The sequence below is a fragment of the Melospiza georgiana genome, chromosome 12, assembly GCF_028018845.1.
Source record: "Melospiza georgiana isolate bMelGeo1 chromosome 12, bMelGeo1.pri, whole genome shotgun sequence".
Lineage (NCBI taxonomy): Eukaryota > Metazoa > Chordata > Aves > Passeriformes > Passerellidae > Melospiza > Melospiza georgiana.
In genome coordinates, this window is record NC_080441.1 from 10,578,670 (window position 1) to 10,606,441 (window position 27,772).

The 27,772-nt window shown below is 37.0% G+C and overlaps 1 protein-coding gene across 4 annotated transcripts in view; it reads right to left on the reverse strand.

The window, feature by feature from the left end:
- TENM1 (teneurin transmembrane protein 1) overlaps positions 1-27,772 on the reverse strand; it is a 769,900-nt gene that overhangs the window by 650,086 nt on the left and 92,042 nt on the right. For all 4 annotated transcript variants that reach the window (XM_058032978.1, XM_058032976.1, XM_058032977.1 and 1 more), the window contains exon 2: positions 7,045-7,142. The gene's annotated coding sequence lies outside the window, so the exon portion shown is untranslated. The remainder of the gene's footprint in view (positions 1-7,044; positions 7,143-27,772) is intronic.

Sequence of the window (27,772 nt, forward strand, 5' to 3'; positions counted from 1 at the left end):
ACAGGACTTCTTTTTCTTATTTTTTAAACTGTATTACCTCACAATCCACTAGACTCTTCTAAGAAAAAAATCACTGAAAATAAACTAAATAAACTGAGTGAGCACAGGGTTAACACAGCCAGCTCTGATCTCCATGAAGAATTCAGTTAGATCCACTCACCAAAGGGTCTTAAATTAAGCTGACATAAGATAAGAGGGAAGGTCCTCCCAGGGATAACTAACTAAAAGACCAGGAAGAAAGAGCTGCAATAAACAGTCCATTTTCTCAGAGAAGGGAAGGTTCGGGTGGAATCCCACAGGGATCTTTGCTAAGGCCTCAGCTGCTCAACACATTCAGGAATGATCAGGAAAAGAGAATGGAAAGGAGATTGAGTTTGCTACTGGAGACAAGTTTTTCAGGGGAAGAAAGCCAATAATGGACTGAAAAAAAAAAAAGCAAAGTTGCAGAAAGACTCTGCGGCACTGAGTGATTGAGGATAAAATGTCAGATGACATTGGAACCAAACAAATGTAAAGTAATGAACTTGGCAAAAAAAGGAAAAAAAAGAACAACCAAACAAAACAAAAATCCCATACAAAAACACCCCCAAACAGTTTGAAATTTATGTACTTAGGAATTGATTCTAAGACAGCTATTGCCAGAGGCAACAGAGATCTTAGGTTAAAATCACAGCCTTATGATACAGCAGTTCAGTGTCTTCAGAATTATAATCACAGGAAAACCTCAAAGTGTAATGCTTCTGTGTAAAGTCTGCATTGTGTCCACATCACAATTGTTATGTGCTCCTTTCATCTGAGAAAAATCATTTGAGTAGAATTTGAAATTGAACTTGAGAAAAATTCTTAAAGGTAACCAAGTAACTTCAACAGAAAGAAGATATTTACAGACTAGCACTCCCAAACTGGAAAAACATCAAATAAGAGCCAACTAAAAATCATGACAAGTGTGAAAAAGGTGAAGGAAGAACTAGAAACCCTGAAATACAAATTCACAGGTGGATGTTCAAACCAAAATCAGGCAGGCACCACTTCACTTAATGCAAAGAGGGACTGCAGAACTCCCTAAGATATAGAATGAATGCTAAAAACAGGCATGAATTCACAAACTCTGGAAAATATTAATAATAAAAAAAAATCTTACAGGCTCTTAAGACCAAAAAGCCAACCCTGGACTCAAGCAGTCCTTTTTCCTCAGATGCCAAGAAATTACCACTGAGTGTCACCTTCTCCCATGTCTGAGCTGGGATCCCAAAGCAGAGGGGTCTTAAGTCTGACCAGTTTTGGGGATTTCCATGGGCTGCCAGCACCATGTCTTATACAGCATTGCAGGGCCAGAATCCCAAGGAAAACCATTTCCAAATCCTCTCTCAGCAGGACTAATTCAGAGTGTGCAATGCTAACCAAGCAGTCTGTCTATCTTCAGCAATTCTCCTTAGCTTTGGGTTTTAAAAGACTTTTCTAGAAACAAACATTTTCTTTTTGGAGTACAGATTCCCATTCTGATGACAAAAAGTATTTGAAATGATGAGGAAATAATAATAATAATATGCATATTAATAACTTCACAGTTATCTGTGTGTTCAAAAGTCCTTTGTAAGGGAAAGGAAGATTAATCATCTGTTCTGCAGAGCAGGAAAAAATGGCAGAGCAAGCTGTACATGAACCCAGACTCAAATGCTGGCTTAGTGTTCTGTAAACTGAGCAATGCAGTCTCCTTGGAGATATAGGAAAACCTCAGTGAGAGTTAAAACAGATTTTACTTGATACATTATAATAAAAGGTGTGTTTTCCTCCATTCAAAATGATTTATCCTCCAGTCTTACAGTTAGTTTAAGCTGCAAGAAAAAAGTCATAAAAGCAAGCTGTAAAAAAATAGAGGAAAAATAGGAATGCTTCACCTCAGTTCATCTATGCTACTAACTATAATGAATTCAAGAATTTTTAATTATAATTCTCAGCAAATTGGAATTTCCTGTTTACAAAAATGCTGTGGGTTTTTTCTTTCTTTCTTCATGAGCTGCACTTAAAATATTTATTTATCTTGCAATTCTGTGAAGAGAAAAGCTACAATCTTACAAAATAAAAAAAATATTTCAGCTTGAAGATTGACCTACATGTTCTGTATAAGGCTTTTAAAATCCTATCAAATGCATTTTAGTTTTTGGAGTCCTGTTTTGAACTGCTATCTGCGACCTAGAACTAAAATCTGTAAAACAGTCAACAGAGTGGGGAGTTTTAGGTTGTTGGGGTTTTTTGTTTGGTTGGGTTTTGGGTTTTTCTTTTAATTCAAAACAAAATCACATAACTGCACTTAATGGGTTTAGGTTTGTTAATCCTAATATTGAGAATTTGGTCACCTACCCAACTATATCTTAAACAGCTTGTTCTCTTTACTGAAAAAGATTATGCTGATAAACAGAAATGCAGGGCAACTTTGATCATCCATCTGTGTGCTGATCAGCCAAGACAACTTCACAGCAGTTGGTACTGAGCATCCAAAAATAACAACTGAAGTTGAACATTTTGGGCAATGGGTGAATGTAACTCAGTAAATACTGAGTTATATATTTCTCCTCATCTCCCATTGCATTATTAGAAAAGTAAAATAAAAAATCTATGCCCTCTAAAAAATTAGTTGTGGATTTAAGGGCTATGGTTTGCTATAAAGGGCTGATAACATTCTTCAACTTTTGTTTAATTTCATCTTTTACAAGGGGCCAAAACCATCCAACCCAGTCCAGAATAGGAAAAATCTCCCCTCCCAGACTATGAATGTTAATTCATTCTGTCCATCATATAATTGAACATTTAGATTCTTGAATTTAGGGTACAGGCAATAGCTATTGAATTGTTTTTAGTAACATTTCCAACTTCCCTACTCTGATTTTACAACAGCACATTCAATAACTGGTATACTAGAAATCCTGAACAAAAACATCCCAAATTTTGCATCAGTCATGCTAAGGATAACATAAAAGTAATGGAATATATAATGAGGAATGAGCTGAAATTCAAATATTTAACAGCTAAATGCCTCTGGCTACCCAATGCACCAAGCCTGCAGGAACAGTAGGAGAATAGGCAATGAAATTGTGATATTTAAAGACCAGTACCTTCAAAGCAATAGCAAAAAAAACAACTGGGAGCTAAGCACAAACACCTGAGATGGCAAAAAGCTTCCTTAACTCTGTAAGCTGCACAAAGTCCCAGGTAATCCCAAGTTGGAGCTCATTGCCATGCAGGCTGTGCTCGGATCAGTCAAACCTCCCTGAGCCCCGCTCACTGATCATCCCTGAGCTGGGATGATTCACTTTAGAGATCAAAGTCAGCAGCTGCTTGAAGGAGCTCCAACTAAGTCCATTAACACTCCTCCTCCTGAGAAAGTCTTCTTGTACAAGGCTCAAAATGCAGCCAAAGCCACACACTCAGAGAATGCACAGGTTAGAAATGCCCGGCAGTGAAAGACTGCTCCGGGGTTACAAACACAGGTGAGGAAGGAAATGGACACTGCTCTCACATCAACTCATTTAACATTAGCTGAGGACTACAAACAGTTTGAAAACAGATGGTTATGTCAGAATTCTGCAGTGTAGGAAGAATTTATTGCATTGCTAACAGGAGCTTAAATTTTACATTCAAATCCTCATTATAATTTATTCAGGAATGTACTCTACCTTTCTGTGCTGTGTTGCCTTCATTGGCATTAATTTGTGTTTTCCCCTGATATCTGCAACAAAAAACTGAGTGCAGGTAAAAGATTAGAGCAGACAGAATCAGCATTCCTTTACTGGCATTAACCCTGCCCTCATTTATTTATGGATGAAGCTCTGTGGTTTAACAAACACAGGCACTGGCAGGGTAATAATGAGAGGATGCACACTCTGATATTTACTGTACAAAATTCAGATTGGGAGCTAAAGGTGTCATAATTGATTTTGTTGTGGGTTTTTCTATAGTGCTCATCACTGTGGCATTTAAATTATTCTCCAAAATATATTAAATTCCATAATGCCCCTTAAGGACAATTAAAACTGAAAATCTCAATGTACTGAGTATTATAGTATGACACAGCCAAAACAATACATGAGATAAAAGTTTTTGAATTTTTGTTGGTTTTGGGGTTTTTTCTTTGTTGTTGGTTGGGGTTTTTTGGTTTTGTTTTTGGTTTTTTGTTTTTGTTTGTTTGTTTTTGTTTTTTTAACCTCTGGGTTCCAGACTGGGGGCAGATAACTATTTTTAAGGAAATACAAGCTTTAGATTCACTTCACGATCTTCTGCCTCTTGATTACACAGTAACTGACAGAAGGAGTGTATCTTCTAAAATTTCCCAGTAAAGCTGACAATAAAGAATTCTTTTGACTGTGAACTATTTTACTTTTCAAAGTAGGGAACATGGCACTTATTCTAAAAGAATATGATATTCATGAGAGTACTTTGACTTACAAAAGTAAAAATCTGTGGGATTTAAATAACGTAACCAGATGATTTGAGAACATTTGAATTAACATTGGTGATAAATTTTTTCACAGTAAAATTATCCATACTCAGCAGGAAATGAAGTTGTCATAATATGCTAGTGTTAAAGAAAGTGTATCTCTTATCTACCCCTACATATGTTGCATGAAATCACTGAATAGGGTTTTCTCCTGGTTTTATCTAGAACATATTCCCCCTCTATAAATGGAATAAAATCATGTTGCTTACTTAGTACAAATTACTGACTTCATCAACTTTAATATAAACTCCTACCTCTCTCAATATGTGAACAATGAAGGAGTTTTAGAGGAGCTGCTCTGTGATAGCATTTTACAGAACATTTAAAGAAGAAAATGTGAGCAATATCAGAACATTTTTTGCTCAACTTCTGGGAGACAATCCTAGAAAAATGGTACATTTTAAGTCCAGCATTCACAAATTGCCAGGAAAAATAATGCCGTTTCTGTCCTGTGTAAGTCTGTACCACCTAATTTAAAAAAATCTATTCTGTGTACCTGAAATTAATGAATTTGTTCTTTACAATGTTGTCATTAGATGTATCTATAACAATGTTTCCTGAAGTGTAATTTTGCAAAAGAAACAAATGCAGTGAAAGGCAAAATGCACTGAAAAGGCAAAATTCACAAAGCACTGAAGACAATGGTGTGGTGATGCCTTGAGAGGCTGCCTGGATCAGAGGCTCAACAGTGCTAAAGGAATAAAGTAGGGATTTAATAAAAGTCCTTCACAGGACACACCTTGGGCAGTGCAAGAGCCCAGCTGAGGCAGCACCCAAGATGGAATCTGAGGCACAACTTTTCACACTTTTATAAGTTTTGCTGCATTTCCATATTGGGGTTAATTGTCCAATTACAGCTTCAGGTTATGAACTTACATCCTCCCAGTTTGCTCTCCTTAATTCACTGTTTGCATTTTTTGGGGCTGAAGCTGCAGTGGTGTCCTTGGGTCTCAGGCTGGAAAAGGATTGGTTTGTCTGACTGAACTGTGAGGAGAACTTGCTAACACTGAATGAAATTCAGAGTCACACACTAAGGCAGTACAGAATCTAAAAAACATGAAAGCTAAAACTTAGGGCATCAGTAAGAGCTCTTATACTTCATAATTCAGGTGTTTTTGGCAAGTGATATTTTCCTCCTGAAAAAAAAAGTCAAATTTAATTGGAATTTGGAAGAGGTGTACAATAGAATTTTGGTTTTAAGGACTGTTTTACAGTCCTTGATGTAACAATTTAACATGGTCCTAAATCTTGTTATTTTCTACCTAATAACTAAAGCACTCACTAAAAATAGGAAAAGGCATGAAGAACTTTTGCTTAAGGCATCTTTTAGTCAATCCATTTTGCTTTACTAGGAAAAATAAGATTTATTTGTATCTTATAAACTGCTTTTGAGTGAGCAAAGTCATTGTAATGATTATATTTGACCTTCACTACTTAAATATCAGGAAAAATAATCACAATTCAGAGATTTAATTAAAAATACACAATGATACAGAAAATTGAAAACTGCTTGAAAATAAAGAGAAACTTTTATTTGGTAAGTAAAGCTCCAGGTGCAGCTGTTTCTTAGGGGAAAAAAAAGATTTTCTTTTAAATATCTCTGCTGCTACAATGATAGTAATTATTTTCATTCTGCAGTTTCCTAAATTTTCCAGTCTCTTGAATACCATGGTATAAACCTACTGGTAAAACTGCATCTGTTGATAAACCAGATGTTCCATAGATTGGCCTGAAGTGTAAAGTTTTATCTGTTCTAAAGCAAAATTAACTAAAAATCAAAACTTGAGGAGAATTCTTTCCCAAGGAGCAATAGGCAAAGCCTAGACATGCATATGCTATTATTGGAATGGCTGGAACAAAGATCAGCTATAGAACTGACACTGGCTCAAAAATCAATCCTTTTATGGCACCTGTCCTGTTTGGAATTTAGAATTAAACCAAAATATGCATACTCCATCAGCAATGAATCTTGAGATTACTTCCAAATACTATAGGCAAACCAATGGTTCTTTGAATGTTCAGCTAAACTCCTGAATCTAATTATCAGTTTGCCTTCACACTGCTCAGCTTAAATTTTAATACATTTCCAGCTCAGAATCAGTTAACAGGAATTCCACAGCATTGTAATCTTAAATTAAAAATAAAGAAAAAAAAAGAGCATGCCTGGAAAGTGAATCTTTAGATATTTATTTTTCTGGTATTGTAAACTTGGTTCTGGAAGAAGTAATTTCTTTGGTGTAGAAAAACTTACTTGTTGACCTATGAAACCAAACCATTTTTTTCAGACACATTTTGAGTAAGTAGCCTTTGCTCACTATGACTTGTGTGCATACACATAATCTGCATATTAAATCTTATTCGGAAGTAATTTTGAAAAATGCAAGTTCTGTGCAAACCAGTCTACAAGGAACAAACTATTAATTCAATTCTTAGCTCTAATAATTCACAGACTTTTTTTGTCTATTCTTCCCAGACTTTACTCTGATACCACACATGAGACCAGGCGATTCATAGCAAAATCTTGCTGCAGTTGCTTTTTTTAAACTCACCTAATTATTAATTTGAAATTTCTTCCCTTTGTGAAGACTCAGTGAAGCCTCTCTGCATCTCCTGCAAGCTCAGCTGAAGATCCTGGCAGGTATTGCTGCTGTAAAGAAAATGACAGATGAAGACAATTTTAATCAAATCTGAAAAATAAATTGGACATGCAACAGAGCTGCAAAATATAGCAGATGTGTTCAAAACAAGCATTTTAAAGTAAATGCAAGTCACTGTTACAATACAATGACTTCAGTATTAAATAATACTGCTTAATCAAAGAATTAATGATATTTGTGACCCTGCAGATTCTGCAGTAGCCTCCACTCCTGGAGAGCCCTCCACATTAAAAATACTTACCTTTAACACTGAAATATAGCAAATATTTAGGAATAACAGAGAAACAATGTGTAAAAGCAAGACGCAGTATAAAGAAAAATTCTATAGCAGAATTATTTTTTTCATTAAGAAAATATCGAGAAGAAAAGTAGTCAGTTCTCTGTTCTACCAGGCTAAATCTACTCAAACTCCATGTGATTTGCACCAGTACAGCTGCAACATCAAAGTTCCCTTCTCTGCTTCATGATAAAGGACTGTGTCCATTAATTACTAGATTTGGAATTGGGCTGAAGAGTCATCATTTACAGAAATTTTGAAGGTCAAGATATTGTCTGAGAAGGGATTCTCTTGCATTCTCCTGCATTAATGTGTTTATATAACACAGATTAACTAGGCTGCAAAATATTGAAAAATGAATAAAGGCAGTTATTAACACATATTGCTTGTCTGGGAACTCTGAATATGGCTACTTTGCAATTCTCTTCTACATAGGAAAAAATAAAGCTTTGTTTCCATTTGCACTACTGCATTTTTTTATTGTTTTTCATATGCATTAGGATATTTTTCATGCTGTGAGAAATAAATATATTCAGAACAGCTGCAAAACATTGCAAAGAATTATCTTAAAGCTGGCACTGATTTCAAGCAGATAGAATGTTTATTATTTCATCTAACAACCAGCATACTTAGGATGAGAGAAAAAGCAACCAGATAAGCATTCTGAATGCAATGCTTTGCTTCAGTTGCCCATTTTGGTGAAAAAATAGAATATGGGTTCATCTACATCAGGGCCTTCCTTTCTAACCTTTTAACATGATAACATTTTAAGTGACAAGCTTCTCTTAAGAACTTTTATAATATAGTGCCTAAATTATTTCCAAAACAAAAAAAATACTCCAATGGAAACTAAAAGGCTACTAACAAATTTGAGACATTTTTTTGGTCAAATCCTGTAAGTCTGAAGTGATACATCAGATTATTCACAATTTGTTTTTTCTGTTTCAAACCACCAAACAATTCTATTTAACCACCATCTCCCCATCATTTTTTCCACTCAGACCTATTTGCATGGCAATTTTCTAGAGGTCAGCTTAAACATATATAGAATATATATCATTTTAACCTGAGCAACAAACTATAAGACATGAAACTGCTGGTGGAGTTGGTAATTTGTCTCTACAATTGACCTTTCAGTGCTCCATCTATTTCATATTTCTATTTAATCACAAAGCCAGTGTTATTCTCAGCTACTATATATACATTTTACAGTTTTGTTAAAATTCTTACCATTGTTCTTTTCAAATCAGGTTTGAAAATATTCTTGAATTTTTCACCAAATTTAAGAATTATAATATTCCATGGTGTTCAGAAGTGGTATATTCTTTCCTATGCTATAATTAGTTATATGAACTATTTATAGTTTTGAAAACAAAATAAATGGAATTAAATTAATCACTGCTGAGTTGGCCTCTACTTCTCCATTAAAAAAAAAAATGGAATGGCAGTTTTAACATGAACATTTAGGAAGTCATTCAACATAAAATTTGAAATACTTTTGCTGGCACCTCTTATGAAACATTCTCACAGGTCATGTGGGAGAAAACCCAATTCAATGAGCTTAACTCCACCACAAAGATGACCAACACTGTCTTTATATCCACGATCAGAAATGCTGTGCTTAAAGAGCTGTGCTCAAAAATAGAAGGTTGACACTTAGAGAATCTCTCTCAAAATATTTATAAGTCTGCCAAATATGGATCCTCTCTGATTAGAGTGGTAGCAATTATAGAATTTTTCTTAAATCTAATTATATACCTCAATTTCATCACCTGCTCTCAGTCAGGAAGTAAAATGTTTTATGAAAGGAGAAAAATCAACTTGCTGACTGTGCAAAGGTGAAAGTAATTCTTAGAGAAGTCATCAAGGACAAAAGCTGTTTGCCTCCAAGTTTTCCTTAGCTTTCCACCAGCATGACCATTTCTCCTCCATAATTTATACCCTGGTACCAGAGTGTATCAAAGTTTGTCCCCTACTTCTCAGGACCATGCCCAGTGTGTCAATATCTATTTTAAACTATGTGCATTTATTGATAATATATTTTAAAACAGGAGCATTTATTAACAAATAACTTGTATTATACTAAGGCTGACTGATACCCAGGAGATTCAGATGTACAGATTGGAAATATTCTGATACCATGCTTGCAACGCCCTGGGGATCTATAGTTAAAAGTAATATTCAAACATGACTATTAAAAGTAATATTCAATCATGACTCCCCCTCAGAGCTCCTGCCCTGGACTGCCATTAGCAAACACAGTTCCTGGTTCCATTCTGTCTGTATTTATATATAAAAGCAACCATCTCTATGCATTTAAAAGCCAATCAATTTTTTTTTAAGCTAAATAATGTCTTATTTAAAACTAGCAAACAAACAAACTATAAATTATCAGAAATCAGTTTTGTTTGGTACTACAAGGTTTCTTTCCAGAAAAGCCAAAAAACACCAACATTTTCATTGAAACAAAACAACCTGAAATCCCAACAGTTGACAATTACTTCCAAATTATGAAAATAATTTATTTTCTATAGGAAATACTTATTTTCACAATAAGTTTTTTTTTTCCAAGTTAAAGTTTTTTTTTTCAAAACACAACAGAAGGATAATCAGGCTAGCACTTCTGAGGATGATTTTCCATAGACACAAATGTTGATTCAAAGCAGTGAGAGAAAATAAAAGAGCCCTACATCCACAAGTAACTCAAAGGAGGATTTCTCATTAACTTCTGATTGAGAAAATGTCAAGTGTGCTCTTAAATGCTTTGTCCATAGGACAGAACCTATCCAGACTGAAGTGTAAACAATTCACCTTTCAACTTCCTAGCTTTAAGCTAGCAAATCTCCATTTGTATCTTTGGTAATTCCCTAGCAAAGGGGTCTGATTTTTACATCAACTTTCATGATTTTGCAACATAATAAAGCAGCTTTATTAACATTTTTGAGGCGGGAAATTGGAATTTGAAGCGTTATTGTTCTGGCAGCCTTGAGATTTCTTTGAGTAGCACAACGTTCCTGCCATCTGCTTTGCTTTCCCTGCTGGTGCCAGGGACCACGTTCGTTGCTGTGGTAACAGCTCCAGGATGGCTCCAGAGGTGTTTGCTGCCCTGAGCAGCAGCAGCAGCAGCAGCATCGCCCTTGGAGCTGTCATGACAACACCGAATTCCCCAACAGAGCAGCTCCGGGGTTCACCTGCAAACCATACACGTGGTTTGATAAAGAACACAAAATAACAAGAACTAAAGTTAAGAAGAAAGATGGGAAACAGGCTCCAATTGAGGCTGGTTGTTCAACCTGGGCTATGTCACTTTACTTTTCTGTTTTCAGGTTTCTCTTTAACAGCTCTCAGAGTCCTTCCTCCATCATGTTACCTTTACTTCATACATGCACTGCCCAAAAACTTATATTAACATGAAGCTTCAGGGCAAAACCCTCCTTTTTCAGAAGTTAATAAGTGTTTTATCACTCAGCTTCCTAAGGCCATGATTTAATTGCTGGAAAAGGAAAGACCAGTCTACAAAACATGCAGGTGTCACCTCTGTAACTAATGTACTCTCCAAAGTAAACAAAATCCTGAAAACCACTTACCAATAATGTAACATTCCTTTAGCTCAAAAAAGGGCTTGTGTTCATTAGAACTGCATTGAGACATCACTTATCAATTTGGCAGATCTCATTATTTAGATTTTTGCCTTTAAAATCTAATCAGTATCTCCATCCCAAATCATTTTTATGCTCCTTCCTCATTACAAAAACTGCTATTTTCAACTTAATCAGTTTCAGTACAGTTATATTTCATTAGACGCTAAAGAGCTGTGAGATTGGGGTAGTCTATTAAGGAAAACATTAAACATAGAGCTTGATATCTGAGAAATAAAGTGCTCTACAGGACTCCTAATGGAAGAGATTGGTGGAAACATCATCCTAACAGAAATTTAGGAACTATACCTTGCAATATATAATTAGGCTTTGAAAGCATTGTGTTTGAAAGAATTCTCAAATACATTCAAATGGAATTATGGCCAGTCTACTACTACAGTCACACCTATTTTTCCTGTGTACAAACCTTCTAAATCAAGAGTAGCATTCAAACCTCAGGTATATTTTGACTCCAAAGGCTGATTATTTATCAGCTTTACTGCGACAGGCAATGTGGAGATGAGGAAGGAGCAAACCATAAACCCAGAAAAGTTTTCCAGCTCTTTTTTGGAGCTGACGGCCATCTCAGAGAGCATTGAACAAAATCCCACTGTTTTCATGGTTGTTTCAAAGTTATGGGTTTGCTGAGGCAAGTTGCAATTCTCCTGAAGGTCTCATGAAACAAATTTTGTGGGACCTTATAGAAGAGCTATGTAACTGCCCTACACAGCAAATACCTGCTACTATCTTGTGGTGTTCCTCTGACTGTAGGATACACACCTAAAGAGGAACACAAAAATTTTGTTTAACAGCAGAAAGAAATTGGTTTATTTTCATTCAAAAAGTCATGTTTTGGTTCAATTCACCTATTTTAAGAGAAATAAAAGCAAACAACAGAGGAGAATCAATGTGAAAAACCCAAATCCCATAATGATACTGTAGAGGAGACACTATTCAAACTGAAGTCTGTATGAGCAAAGAGGGATAATGGGTCCATCAAGCTCAAGGCCAAGATTTTAGTTAATAATTAGATGCCAAATGTTCAAGTATTAACTTCTTAAAAAGACTGATTTTCTAAAAGCACCAAGGGCCAGGTGAAAAAAGCCCAGGTTCCACAGGTTTATTTCAGCCCACGTTGCTGTTTTGAATACAGCAGGAGTTCAGGGCATTTGGCCAGCCCAGACCCAGTTTAAACAATAAATCAGGAATAGACCTACAAATTTATATCAGCAAGACTGCTAATGTTTTGTCTTGGGCAACAATCTTTTATTTTCAAGGAAATAATACATTTCCCTCCATGTTACTTTATGGAAAACAGGAAAACACAAGCATTAAAATATTGCTTGCCAAGGATAAAACAAACTAGGCCATATCACTGCTTGAATAGAGGTGAAAACGTGCACAATATCATATTTAGATATGGAAGGGATACTGCTGATGTGTCTGCAGCTGAGAGAAAATTTACAGCACAAACTTTGCATGAGTCAGTGTGACGGCTGCTGTCAGCAACAAAAATCATCTGCATCTTACACATCTACCACATGCAAAACACTCCTGCAATGATCTCATTAAGGAGGCTCTGCCATATATCAAAATAATGCTATACCTACAGCAGCCTGTAGATACTAAAATATGCCATCCCTGCTTATTTTGTACACAGTGAAAAATGAGACACTTGTGGGTAAGCTTGCTCATTAATTCTGACAGATAATTGAGAGTACATGCTTGATACCACAACTTAAGTATTTGAAAGCCACAGAAATATAAATGTTTGTGGAAAATAAAGAAAGGGAGAGGAATGGAGACAGCAATTATTTGAACTACACAGAATTTTAAATGGGTAATAATTAACTCGGTGGTGAGAAGCTGAGATGAGCCACGAAAAATTTCACAAGCTTTCTTTGGCAGTATCTAAAAATAGGGCTGAAAGAGAAGAAACACTTTTTCAGCCATTCTGAGTTTCTTTCTTTCATACTTTGTTGAAACACCAACTTCTATTTACTTTTAAAAGCTGAGGAAGTTCTGTACTTCACACGAAATAATTGAGGACTCTCTTTTACTTATTGATGACCTTGAGTAGATCAGCATCCATTAAGATGGGATAAAACCGAAGAGAGAAATTCCTAGAACCTTTCTCTCAAAAAGACACAATCAATCCCAGAGGTGCCTTGTATGGCTGAGATCATTCATATCTCAGCACCTTTGTGCAGCACGGATATTCCTCTCCATTCCTAGTTAAGGGTCCATGCACAGCACAGGGCACAGCTTCAACTCCTGCACAGGAACACCCTTGGAATAGCAACGTGTTAGAATGGGCCTCTGAGCCAGCTGCAAGGGTAGCTTTGGCAGAACTGCCTCTTCATTCCTTAATCAGAAGGGGAAAGCAGCCCCATCCCTCCATTCATGGGCAAATGTGTCCAGAGAAAAGGAAAAACATGCAGCAACAGGAAAACCTGCTGTGCTCAGACACAACCACAGCATTCCTTAGAATGGCTTTGTGTCCAGAACTGATCCTGCTCCTCAGGAACCAAGTGGATTCCTCTCCTCCAATTCTCCTTTGCTGTATAAAATCTCTCCATAATCCACTCTATTCCATATTTTCTAAGCAGCCCCCATCACATTGTTCATTCAAAGGTCAGGCCAACACATATGGCATGCAATTCAGAGCAGCAAACATGAAAACATTTGTCATTAGTCATTAAAAACCCTAAGTATAAACATAAATAGCAACCTAGAAAGGATATTTAATTTCCTAGGAAAGGAGGTGGCAGTGGATGCTCACTAGCAATGAGTTGCAGCCAGTACAATAATTTGAAAATTTATATACACAGTCAGTGCTCCAGCCAACAAATAACATAGGCAATTAGTGCTCCTGTTAATGTGCCTGCCTACCTAATTTTGGGAGCAGCATGCCCAGTGCTTTCCCCTTAAGGTGGCTTGAGCAACTGGTCTGTATTTTAATGGAGAGAACCATATGTAATAAAAGCAGAACTTCCAGGAGACAAGCCACAATTTCAACTTGTTCTTGTTGCCAGAGTAATAATTACAGTGAAATGGAAAAAAAACCAACCCAAGTACACACCTACTATAAACAGATGGCTAATAAAAATTTGGGGAGCTCTTAGAGTACAGAAATTGAGTGCTCTGAAAAGACACCTACATAACAAATGCTTGGACATGTTGTCTCCTTTTACAGGCTACTTAAAGATGTGCCCTCTGGCGCAGGAGCTGAACTGCTTTTTCTTTTATTAACAATTATATGCAAAAGTGTCAGAATATGTTTATACTAAATATTAAGCTTTAGTATGGAATGTTTCAAATATTCTCACTAAATATAGGCAGTAGGTATTAACTATTCATGTGACATACTCTAACATGGTCAGGAATTTTTATGTTATTGATCACAAATTTCTGGTCTACCATCTTTAAATAAAGAATAATCTTGATGAAATTAGGAGTTTACAATATATATTGTAAGCTTGGGCCACTGAGATTTACTCATGCCTGCAAACGTCTGCTCTGTTTTGTACTTCCATTTGAAGACAAGAACAAATATTTCTATTTGCTCAAAAGTGCTGACAGGTGAATCAATGTTTCAACATTCAAATAGGTCAGCCCATGTTGCATTATTCAGTGTAGCAGCATGACTTCCCAACAATAAAATATGGTCTAATACAAATTTGAAGTGATACAAGCAAATATCTGTTTTTCTTGCAGAAGAAAAGCTGCTTTAATTTAAAATTGTCCCTCCTCCATCTGTAAAGAGAATGTGAAATATTACAAATGAATTACTTTTGCCTGCCTATCTTCTTCATCCCAGTTGATAGCAGAGCAAACACAAGGAATGAGGAGAAATCTGTCTGTTCCAGGCAGCACAAGTGACAGCAGATTTAAAGAGACATCATCACCTTCAAGCATTGCCAAGTAGAAGCAAAAAGAATAAAGCTATTTCAGGTACCACAAACTGCCTCGAGTCTTCCCTACCAATTTAGGGAAGCAAACCCAAGCCATTTTCTGTTTCTTAGAATGTTTTTGGTTTTTTTTACCCTGTTTGTGTTTGAAAAGTTGTGCCCTTAAGGGAAATGCAGTCTCAGTGTTCCACATTATCTGTACACAGAAACACTTGTCGGGGGGGAGTAAACAAAGCAAAACTGGCACCTCTCACCTGCCTCATTTGCAGTAATTTTAGGTAGCACTTTTAGTAACAGGAAGCTGGATGCTCTCAGGAAGTGTTTATCAAACAAATAGTTGGCTCAGAATACAACAAAGAGAAATCAAAACTATACTTGTACAAAAAAACCCCAAACCAATAATGTGATTTATACCATAAAATACCCTTATATTCTCTTCTTAGAGTATGTTATTCTGTCACAGATTTCTGACACCAAATGTCTACCAGAGAGTTTCCTACACAAAAAGAAAAAATATTTTTAAGATTGCAAACACAGACCCTGAGTAGTTTCTTAGACCATGTGCTACTTTTTCAGAACAAGAAGAGTCAAATCCTTTTCCAAGAAAAAAATGAGCAAATTCTGTATATAATTAAAAGACCACACTGTTATTTAAAAAACCCCAACCAACCAACAACAAAACAAACAAACACAAATAAACAAAAAGCCCCAGAAAACCAACACTTTAGTTTTTTATTAATAATCTAATTATTTATTAATTCAATAATTGAGCAAGGTATTTGTACACAGTCTCAAACACTAATTTATGGAGTAACCAGCCTCAAATGCCCTTTTTTGGGGATTGGGGAGGATAAGCTTCACAACTTTAAGTCTGTTCATTCATCTTTGTGTGCAAGCAATCTGATTATTCAGCAAAATCTACACACATGTTTAAAGTTAAATATACCTGAAAATATCCTTGCAGATGGAACTGCCTATAATCATGGTTGCAGTGGATATGATTGAAGAACTTTACAGCCTCTTAAAGCAATATTTGTATTAGAAATTGATATAGATTTAGCCAAGAATGGAGAAAGGAAAGCCTTTTATTGTATTATATATTGCCTCCCCACTAGCAGCAGGTTCCTGGGGGGTGGCTTTATTTGCCTCTGACCCCTGACAGATGGGACACAACAGACTCAGCTCTTCCCTGCCACAGTTCATAAAACCCCCAAAATGACAAATGGATCAGAGAGGGGAGAAGAGGGAGGGCTGAGACACTGCAGGTAAAGCAATGGTCACAGAAGCCCACAGTTATGTAAACTGATTTCTTTAGTGAAAAACCAACCAACCAACCCCTCACCCTCCAACTCATTACAATATAAAGGTCATTCCAAACAACTCTTCTGTCAAATACCTGCACAAATCACAAAGACATTTTACCTCTGATCACATTTCATATTTGCCCCACTCTGATAATCCTTTTAAACTTTCTGATCAACTACATCTAAACAGATTTAACATATGACCAGGCTTCTATTGCTCTATTTGCTCCCCTCGCTGTATTTATTAAGGAGCTGCTCTTATTATTTTTCAGCAGTCTTGTTTCTCTCTTTCCTAGGTCAGTTATCTCACTAATTTAGACACTCAAAAGTGCTATGTCCATCATGTTGTCACACAGCACCAAACTGGGAGCCTTTAAAACACCCCTGACAGCTCTCACTTCCATCCAGGTGATTCTAATTGTGTTACTGAGACAAATTTCTCTGGTACCACCATCGAAAAGCATGGATGAAAGGTTCAGAAGCAGTTTTTCTAGGCAGGAGTTGGCAAGGCCTGTACTGGCAAAGAAAAATAGCGTTTGTCTGAGGTTTTTCACTTAGCTTTTGCTCATCTTTTCCCCCACACAGTTCCCTTCACTAATGGCAGTGGAATGGATGGCAAAGAAAGAAGGAAAACATATGATAAGATGACACATCAGCTGCTAATTTTAATTTGTTTGGTTTTGCTATGTCTTTAGAACACAAAAACCCCCATTGTTTTTCCTGTTGAAATGTGATTCTCCATAGAAACCTGACTAAACAGTGACACCATAGGGTGCTCTGCCTATTCACACTAATTAATTCTTACCTTAATATATGCAGCATGTTAAACATTTCAACTGCTACCCCCTCCAGAAAGGAAAGAGCAGCATAAATAGGGCACACCAGGCAATGAAACCTTTACAGGGACTCAATATTTTTGTAGAGGGATCAACAGGTCCCTGTAAGGGGCAACCCCAGCCTCACATTCCTCCATTTTCCATAGACATTGTATAAAAACTGTTCTATTTCTTCCTCAATCAATACTTCCCAAAACAGCAAAATAGCTCTGAATGCAAATTAACCTGAGGAAGCTGAAACGGATCTAAGTTCAGAGATAGCAAAGTTGTAAAGTGATCATTAAAATTCTGGTGACAGAGAGAGGCAGACAGAGACACATTTGTTTTCCTGCATAAAACCTTTGCCTTTTTTTCTTTCTTTTTTTCCTATTTTATGCCACAAATTATTTGCATTCATGTTGACTTTTAGGGGGAAAAAACCCAATCAAGTTAAAAAGCTATTTTAAGAACAGACATTAAAAATACTTCTGGAGATGGAGACTGAAGTACAGATTAAGTTCTATATTTTTAAAACAGTTTTGATAGCTAAATTTATGGCCAACCCATTAAGTTAAATATCTGTAATAATTACAACTTGATCATGTCTCCAGTAGAATTTATGAGTCCAGTACCACATTAATGTTTATTACTTTTATTTTAGTAATGGATCCCAAATAAAGGCTTATAGTCACTTTTTTTTTTTTTTTAGGTATGAGCAGGTGTTTCTCTCACTGTTACTGATCAATATTTTTCCATTTCAATGGAATTTTCAGTTCTCACTTACTTAGGTGACAGTAATAGGTGGTTTTTCACAGGCTCAACATCCTTCAGAGACACTTCACATGGTCTGTCATATCCAATTGTCACTTTAACCAGCTGGACTATTTTTTCAAACAACTTCAAGTTGAGCAAGTCCCTGGAGTGACCTCTGCAGGTCTGAGCCTGCCCTGCTGAAGAGAATGGGAAGCCTGGGACTGCCTGCAGGGGACCTCAGAATTCACATGCTGCTCTAGAGGCCAGGAAAGCTAAAGCTGAGATTTGGATCGATAAACTCAAACAAACCTGTGAAAGCATCAGGTCCAGTTGAGCACTTGCCTCCAATGATCAGAGCAGTTGTCTCTGCTATACACAACACATCAAAGAGTATAAATACAACTTTGTTTGCATCTGGGCATCTCAGCTGCAGCAACTAAACTGTGAGAATAGTAAAATAAATTCCAAATGCCATCAATGAATACACCAAGATGGAAAAAGATTATGCATTGATGCTACAGAGTGCCTTCCAAAGTTAAAAAGTCTTTGTTGTTAGTTGTTTGGACATTCTCAACTTTGAAAGCCAAATGTGAGATAATCAGATCAGCTCACTGAAACCAGAAAAACTGCTGAGGTCACAAGCTGGGAACCCCAAAATGGGAAGCACTCAAAATACCTTTTTGAGATGGATATCATTGTGCTTTAAGAGAGCAACAGAAAGAGAAATTACTGTTGCAGAAAGTTGTATTAGCTCCTTTATAAATGAGGTTCATTCAAGTGGGCCCAACAAAACCCCTCATGTTCCCTAAGGAAATGAATTTAGCACACTTGTCTTGCTCTTATTTAGGGTGCCTGTCTGCAGACACAATGCCATGGGTTATTATTTCTTTTGTAAAACAACCCTTAACTTTGTTTTTCTGAAACCTGTGTCTCACTATATTTCTCAGGGTGACACTGTACATTGTGAGAGACATCATGTCTGATTACATCAGTCAGACTGCATTAGGCTGTGTCAGTAATGACTGCCAAAGTGACTGATCTAACTGCATGTGACACACCATCACTCCGTTTCCTCGTCTGTGAAATATGAGATGGATTTTGGGGGCAAGAGGAAGAGGAAAAAGAAAAATCACCAAAAATTTCACACCAATAGGAAATGAATTTAAAGAAAACTGTTCCTGTGCTCCCTTTCAGAACCAAAATTGATGGAATATCTTTTATTATTTTAGAGACTAAAATAGTGGGGCTTAAGATATCTCCACAGGTGTGCAGATGTATATCTTATTAGACAAAAATCATGAAAATTGCAGGATAAAACGTAAAGAGTTTTGCATGTAAGGAAGAACTGCTTATTTGAAAACCTTCATGGCCACCCCTTTGACACTTCTGGAACAGTGCTCTCATTAATTTTATATATGTGAGCATAGGAGGTTAAACAAAGCAGTTTAACACTTCAAACTGGAAGATTAAAAATTTGGTAGACCTTAAAGGCTTCTGGTTACTGCTTTATGATGAAGTATTTTAACACTATTAGCATGCCAGTCACTAACAAATTTCCAAGAGCTCTTTTTGTGGCCATCTGATCCCTTTGGCAGTGGCTCAGGCCCATCAGAGGCAGGGATCAGGATCTGAGCGTGCCCAGGCTGCAGAGCAGGGCCAGGAAAGCCTCTGGTAGCAGACCTTTAAAAGCCTCAGTCTTTCAATACTCATGTAAGCTCACAAACAGAATTTAAGCTATCTTCAGCAATGCCAATATTACAGAAGCCAGAACATTATTTGCCATGGATACATCCTCCCTAACCCTCAAAAACTAAGCAGTCATGAGAATCCAAAACAAATCAAAGCCTGGAGAGCAACTAGAACAGTAAGACTTTCATATGGTGCACAGCAGAAAAAAAATTCAGCCTTTCAAAGCAGATCACTTTCAAAAATCCCATGTGAAACTAAGGCACAAAAATCATGAGTAGTAACAAGCACTTCAGGGACATTTACCCTTTTAACTTCCTGCTATATTTGTTTTCCTCTGGCCAGTTAGGGAATTCTCACAGCCAAATTCTCAGGATGGCTGTAGGAGCTGCCACACTGCTCTTTGCAACACAGAACACTCAACAGGAATTGGGAGAGACACAACTTGAGCAACAAGATGAATCAGTGGCTCTTCATCTTCCATCCTTGCTTCTCTGCTGAAATTACAGGAGGTGTGTTCAAGTCCTTTGTATCAACACCATGAAATGGAGTTACCAAAATTTTTGTGTGGGCTGACACCTACCTGATCATAAGAACTAGTGTCACACTGCTGTCAAAAAATAAATCACACACAATCAACATAATCAGGCATCAGCTGGCATATTTATGCATGTAATAAATTTGTAATACTTATTGCTTATTATTACATATTGATTTTCTTTTTTTTTTTTTTTTTTAGTAATAAGACCCAGCACTTATAAGCAGCAGGAATTATGTCTCATGCAATTATAAGGAAATACAGTCTTGTTTTTCTTTTTTTTTTTTTCTTTCCTCTTCTTCCAGTTGCCTCAACAGTTCTGAACATCATGACCTAACAGAGCAATGTAGCAGCAGCCATGAGAGGGGTGCAGAAAATCTGTCTTGCAGGGGCTGCAGGAAGATAAAGTCACAGGTGCAGCAAACTCAGTCCCACAGAGAATGCAGGACACATCCACAGCACACACAGACACAGGGACAGGCAGTGCCAGCCCAGCAGCACTCTCTGCTCAGCCCTGCATCCTCAGCTGCAGGCTGGATTTGCCTGTAAACCCATCAGCTCATGTGGCCTGTGATTTGCAGAGGGGAGAGGACTGTTTGAGTTAAAGAGATCTTTGCTCTGTTTACAGCAAAACAGCCAACAAGGCTTTTGCCCTGTACACAAATGACTGTGTGCAGCTCCTTAAGCAGCTTTGTGGTTCAGTGGGAACTTGACCATATATAAGCAGAGGATAAAAATAATGCTTTGAGTTCATTTGCTGCAGAAATAAAATAGACTGAAATATGCTTTTATACGTGCACAAAAATAAATTTCTAAAAAACAAAATATTAATTTATATTAAAGCATCCTATTTTAAAAATAGTTTTCATATTTACATACAGAAAATACCTCTCCCAGACTGCACACAAAGCATTTAACTGCCTTGATCATACTGAGATTACACCTCAAAGACTTGTATATGACAAGCAGAGGAAAAATAATTGGCCAGGTAATGTTTTAGACACACAGGTACATTTGAAGGTCCATCCCTGTTCTTAAATTCCTTTTCTAGATGCATCCAAGTGTTCTGATAAAAATCAGCCTTGATGGGAAATAGGAAGAGAATGCATTTTTGCTTGATTTCAGCCTTATCTCCGAAGGTCATCTCTCCCCCCAACACATTTTGCTTACAACAGACAACAGACTACATTTTACATGATGTTGCCTCACTAAATTGTATGAGTCAAAATAATTTGTGTGCCCATTTTCCACAAAAAAGTTTTCTGAAGCCTAGAGCTCTGTACAAGAGAGTCTCTACAAATTAATCATCTTCAGAGAGAAATCATGCGAATACTGAAACTGGGAGCTCAGTATGCAAACTTCAGCATTAAGGGGCTGAACAGAATGCAGAGCAGAAGCCCACTAGTGGAAATATGATTTCCCACAAATGTCTTTATATCTCATGCAGAAAAGTTGCATTTACCTCTTCTCCACCTTACAGTCTGTTGAACAGAAATGCAGTTACCAGATATTGCTCACTGGACTTGTGGCAGGGAAGAAATTAGTGATATTTCTAAATTTATCTCATCAAACTTGAAGTTCAATTTTTAATTCTAGTCCTGCTTTTTAAATTCACAAGTCTTGGAGAGACAGAGTCTCTCAAGTCTGTTTGAATATCTAGCTCCATTGACACTCAAACACCATTTCTAGGCCACAGGAATCCTTGTTGCTTTCAAGAGGTTTTTCCTGTCCAGAACAGTCACAAAGCTGCACAATAAATTGCTATGTACCAGTGTACACATTAGACAGCAATAATGTCACAAAGCCAAGAATTTATCAACCTCTTATTCAGTGTCGTTCAGGAATGAGTCTATGTTACACATGTTATACTTCAAAATACCTCTCCAGAATGTTAAAAGAAAAAATAAAGCTACAAAGAATTTAAGGGAGAAAAAGAAATCATCTTCTTCAGATAAATGCAATAGAAACTTGTCCTCTTCCATAATTCAGAATAAACTTAGAGTTAAATTTAGTATCCCTTGCTAACCCTAATCCTAACCCAAAGGCATCTCAGCTGGTTTTATGCAGAGGCTGCTGTACCAGAAAGCACATGTACATCCCAACAAACAAAACCTACAGCCATGCTTGGAGCATCCACTAACATTCTCCTTTCTGGTCTGTGTCAGCTGAGCCAGCCAGGCTTGGTTCCAGGTACTCCAGGTTTCCAAAGACTGAATCAGATTTCAAACACTGCCAGCAGCAGACAAGGAAGAAATGCTGATGAGATGTTCCTATGAGTATCCCTAATTTGCTACAGATTCAGAGTGTTGAGCACATGCAGAGCACAAAAAAAGCTATCAACACTGTCCAGGAGCACATGATGATCTAAAAAGAGTTTTAAACATATTGAACAGTAGACCAGAACTTACTCTCTAGAACTGCACGTGCTAAAAATCTAACTGTTTGCACCTATGAGTGTACTATGAATGAAATTGTGAGAAGTTAATAATGCCTTGTTGTCCAACTGTGAGCAATGAACACTGACACAGCTGAGATGTCTGCCTGGAAGCTCTCTCCTAACCCACATGACAGCAATAGAAAAAATACATTCAAGAGCTTGGCATGTGAGTCTTGCAGCTGTCAGAGCACAGAGTGGCCACAGGTGCTACTCCCAACCACGAAATCCACCAGGGGGGAGAAGGCAAGTAAGAGTAGAAATGCTACCAGCAAACAGGGAGTAAAGGGCAGGCATAAAATCCCCTTCAACTGCCAACACACTGGTACAGATCCCTTCTGACTGTACTGACATGGTGGCATAGAAACAGCAGTCAAACTGGTAATCTTAATGAGTGGGGTATTTGCCTTTGATGTAGGCAAGTCAGCATTTGCCACAGAGTCTCAAAAAATAAGAGGGATGGGGGTGTAAAAATTATAAATAAATAAATAAATTATTAAATTAATAAAGAAAGAATATTAAATGACTGAGGGGAGAAAGCACAGCAGTTCACTTCTTTCTTCAATGATTGCTCAGTGACGTGGAGATGTTCCCATTTCTATTCATTTTTCCTCTTGCCCTGTTCAGGCCTTCTCCTTTCATCCCTGTGGTCAGCTGTCATTTCTCATTATGTGAGTCACCCATGCAAGATGCTGCCTCTGAGTGTCACCCTCACAACTGTGCTCATGTCCTCCACAGTGCTACATAAATAGTTCCATGAAAACCAGCACAGAGGTGACTCTATGAAATGGCCAAGGAACTCAAGCCAAAATTAGGGTAAGGGATCATTTGCAGCATTCCTAACAGAAGAAATGTCACTCCCAGTGAATCCAAGTAAAGTCATACCCTCCCTTTTCCTTTCTTCCCTCCAAAATACCTACACTTAAGCTTATACCTATACCTATGCTTCAGCTAGGAAGTTTCAGCAGCAGAATATTGGAAAAGCCATTACAAAGATGCAGTTTTGCAACATAGAAAAGTAAATCAGACAGACTTGCTATTGCAGCTAAAGGAAGATGAAGGTCTCAGCTAGTCTCCTGTAAGCTGCTTACTCACCCCAGGACTGGAATCCACCATTATCTCATCTCTGTATTTTAATTCCCCTCTTCTAAAAATAGAACTTAACACAAGAGCAATAAAAGGCAATATTCCTCATGAAAATACCCTAATAGAAAGCATTACTTCCAGCTCATGGAATTTCAATTTTAAAAACTCCTTTGATTTTCCTATAAAAAGAGTAAATATGGATTACTATAAGGAATATCAATTCCTAATGTTTTGACAGGCATTTCCCTAACTTTCTATTTGTTCCCTCCATTTCTAGATACTTCTATAATAATCAAGTAACATACAATACTAACAGACTTGATTCCTTAATCCACACAAATTCGGAAGAATTAGCTAAATCCCTTCCTGTTATTTCCTATCAAACTTAAAAAAAAAGCACATATTTGCCCCAGACAAGACAGCTGGATGTAAATTCTTTCATGTACTCTTTCAAAAATGCAAGAAATCAGTGCTGTGTAAGCACAATGATTAGATCAGAGAGTCCATTATATTTATGAATCAGGGCATGGTGTCTGCCTAGTTTTTAACTATTGCACGGTGGCAGATCCGTGTGAGCCTTTGCAATTGTAAAAGTAAAACATGGATTAATCTCATGCAGTATTTTCTACAGCTACATAAAAGAGACTAATTCCCTTAACAGCCTTTACATTACAACTGGTTTCCATGTCCATTCATTCCAAAGCTTTTCCACTTAGCAATCACATTTTGCAACACAGTCTGTGCCCATGAGTACCTGGCTGATTTACTCACACTGAAAAGCTGATGCTGATGTTTTGCACACAGTTAATGCCTAACAGCTCATTTGATGGGATTTCCCAGGGTGGTTCACTGGATGGGATGGTTGGAGTGCACAGGGTCCACAATGCTAGAGCTGCTGAGAACACAGGGGTCAAACACCAGCCCATGGCTGGGAATTTCACTAGGCATTAAAAAATCTCTGTAGCAATTAGTGATTAAAAATGTTTTCAAGGCACTGCTGTTAGTTATGATTCTCTAGCTCAGTGCACCAGAAGATACAGATGTCTATAGCATGTAAGAGGTTTACAAACACTATTTTAATACAATGGAATTTATGCCTTCAACTCATTTAAGCATTTTGTTATCGAACCTGTCACCAATTTTCACCATTTAGCTAACAATGCCTAAATATGTTAATAATAAATCACTTTTATCAATTTGCATCATACAACCCATTTTCACTTCAGGGACAAACTAATTTCATGGTACAACACTACATTTTCATTTGTATTCTGGTGTAAGTAAAATCCTAAAACTAAAAGACTTCTCAACTATGTAAATCCAGGTAACAATGCACATAGCCTGGAGAAGAAAATAAAAGATTATCACAAGACAAAAGCGCATATTAGCTTCCATCTAATGTCTGGGATTATCCCCAAGTGTGATCAGTCCTATATTACTTCTCCATCTTCACCCAATTTCTTATTTCTTGCCAGCAATCATCTCTACAGAAGCTTCTCTGTCACCAGATGAGATTTCCAAAATGTAGTTCTATAAACTCTGTTTCTCTACAACTTCCTTGAGGAAAACTTGGCTACATCTTAAATTACAGACTGAAAAATGGAAAATGCATGTAATCTGCAAAGGCTATCATTATAATACTTATGCCCATTCTGTTCCTTGCTACATAGTTCAACCAAAGCAAACCCAGAGAATAGGAGTTAAGTAAAATATTTCTATAAAGTAAAGCTTGAAAATAGGGAGAAATATCATGGTCTGAACTAACCAGAAGAGTGGCTTTGCTCAGCTCACAGATTGCCACATAAATTCCCCCTTTCCATTTAGGGGTCACAAAAGCACAAAGGACAGAGGGTGCTGGACTCTGCAGGACCAGAGCCAAACTCCATTATTGTGATTAGAGTTTTGTGACACCAAAACCACCTGTATGAAGATCTGAAACCCACAGAACCTAGAAAATGAATGCATACATTTAATCTTAACATAGACATTTGTCCACCTTCTGAGGGTGTATTTGTTTCTTTTTACACTGAATTTCAAGGAGAGACTTAATATTTTATCATTTACATGTAGAGGATTCTCTTAGCATCTCCTGTGTGCAAATTTGTTTACCACGAAGAGAGCTCATTTATTTCGGGGCAGAATTGTCGATTTCTTCTAAAAACAAATAGAATTTCTGACTTAATAAAGAGATTATGTCTCTATCAGATTTATGAGGCTATAGAAAATATTAAACCCATGAGAACTTTACTTCCAGTGGTTCATAAATGTTATTTCCAACTGCTAAGTTAATGTCTTATGGTATCATTATGGAACTTTTTCAATCCCATTGGAGAATTTCATCTATTCCCACTTCTGGAATAAATAGCCTGAAACGACGCACTCCCAAAGTGTTCTGACTGAAAATCTTATGACACCCTATTGAGAATCATAGTTAGATTATTATTTCTTGCAAATACAAATATTTGCCTCTCAAAACATCCAAGGAAGCTATATTACTGAACAGTTACTTCTTATTCATCTCCCAGCTATCTTATTAAACCTTTCAGAAGTTATTTCAAAGTGATGGATAGCAGAAAGTGAAGTGTTGCCAGCCATCTCACTAAGCTTAGAAGTTAGGAAAAGCACAGGGATGATTGGCTGGTCTTCATTTAGAATGTGACTGACATTTTTTCAGTATTTTCCTGGTGTCACAGGGCGTGACTGCAGGCAGGGTGGTGCCGTCCTAGGGCAGTGCCACTTCAGGGTTACACTGGCTTCAGTCATGGAGAGGGCTGAAACAACCTGAGTGAACAAAAGCACATCCAGGAAACCCTTAACAAGAGATGGACAACAAATCAGAACCAATTGCACAGGTGTCAGCTTGGTGTTAGCTTATGTAGCTCTTTTGTATTTTAAACTAAGAATTTTAATTCAGACAGGGTTTCTTTGTGTCATTCTATTGCTTCCATCAAGACTATGGTGTCCTTACCCTTTAGCTATTTTTAGGGTGTAAGTAAATTGAAGTTAAACACTAGGTCCTTGTTTGAGACCGTTTTTTTCTGTTTTGGCATTCAGCCACTCCTGTAAAATGCATTTACTGTGTTTCCTCTGACAGCAAACTTCCCCTGCTGGGAAACACAAAGAAATGCACAGAGCTCCACTTGTTCACCCAAACCTAACAAAAGGCTCAACTGGTGCATTACCCTGTAATTAAATGTATATTGTATACATGGCAAATTAATTTTTAGCACTATTATATCAGTGGGGTTTTGAAGCTGACCCCTGATGAAATCAATTTTCCTCCAGTACCAGACACCACTTTCTGAGAAAGGCGTCTGCAGTTCCAAAGCATCTCTGCAAGGAAACTACATGCTCAGTTCCAGCTGGGACAAAGATTACAAACTACCAAGTAAACGACTGAAACTAACTTTTTTCTTTTAATTGCTGAAGCAAACATCTGTTGAAGATCAAGTCCTTTGAAATAAAAGCATTGTGTTATGCATGTATCTAGAATCTTCTTGTTATAACTGAATAGCAAATTAAACTCTCTAAAAATAAAAATATGGCCTTGTCATTCTGTTGTCCTGGAACACTTCTGTGCATCTTATCAAAGAAAAAAAATTTCAGTAAGAAAGAATATTAGCTTCTCACTAGAAAAACTTTCTGACTATTTCAGCTTTCTACATGGCCATTCCCAGGCAAATGCTTCTACTTTCTTCTGATAGCCTTCTCATACTCTGTTTTACATGTGTTTTACAAAACATCTGAGCACCACTCTGGTTCAAATTAGACAGAAAATTAATGGATTTGGATCCTTCCTTTAATCTTCTCTTTTAAAATTGCACTATGTGAGAACTCTAAATGTAGTCTATGTTGTTAAGAAAAAAAGTTTTTTTAGATAATTTAGATAAAGATGTGGACTAGATTAAACAGATAGCAGACAAATAAAATATATGATAGTAGAAAATTGGTTTCTATCTACTTTATCAGGACCTGAATCAATGCTTTGCACAAAATGCTAAGTAAAATAAACTGCCAGAGAGGAACATTTGTTCTCTCTGATGGAGAAGTGAAAGCCAGCAACACGATACAACAATGTTCATATAGAAATCAACAAAAATGCATCATTGGTCCATGCTGACAGGAAGCTTCATCTCTTTTCATAGCATGAAGTAAAACCTAAAACACAGTTAAGAAAG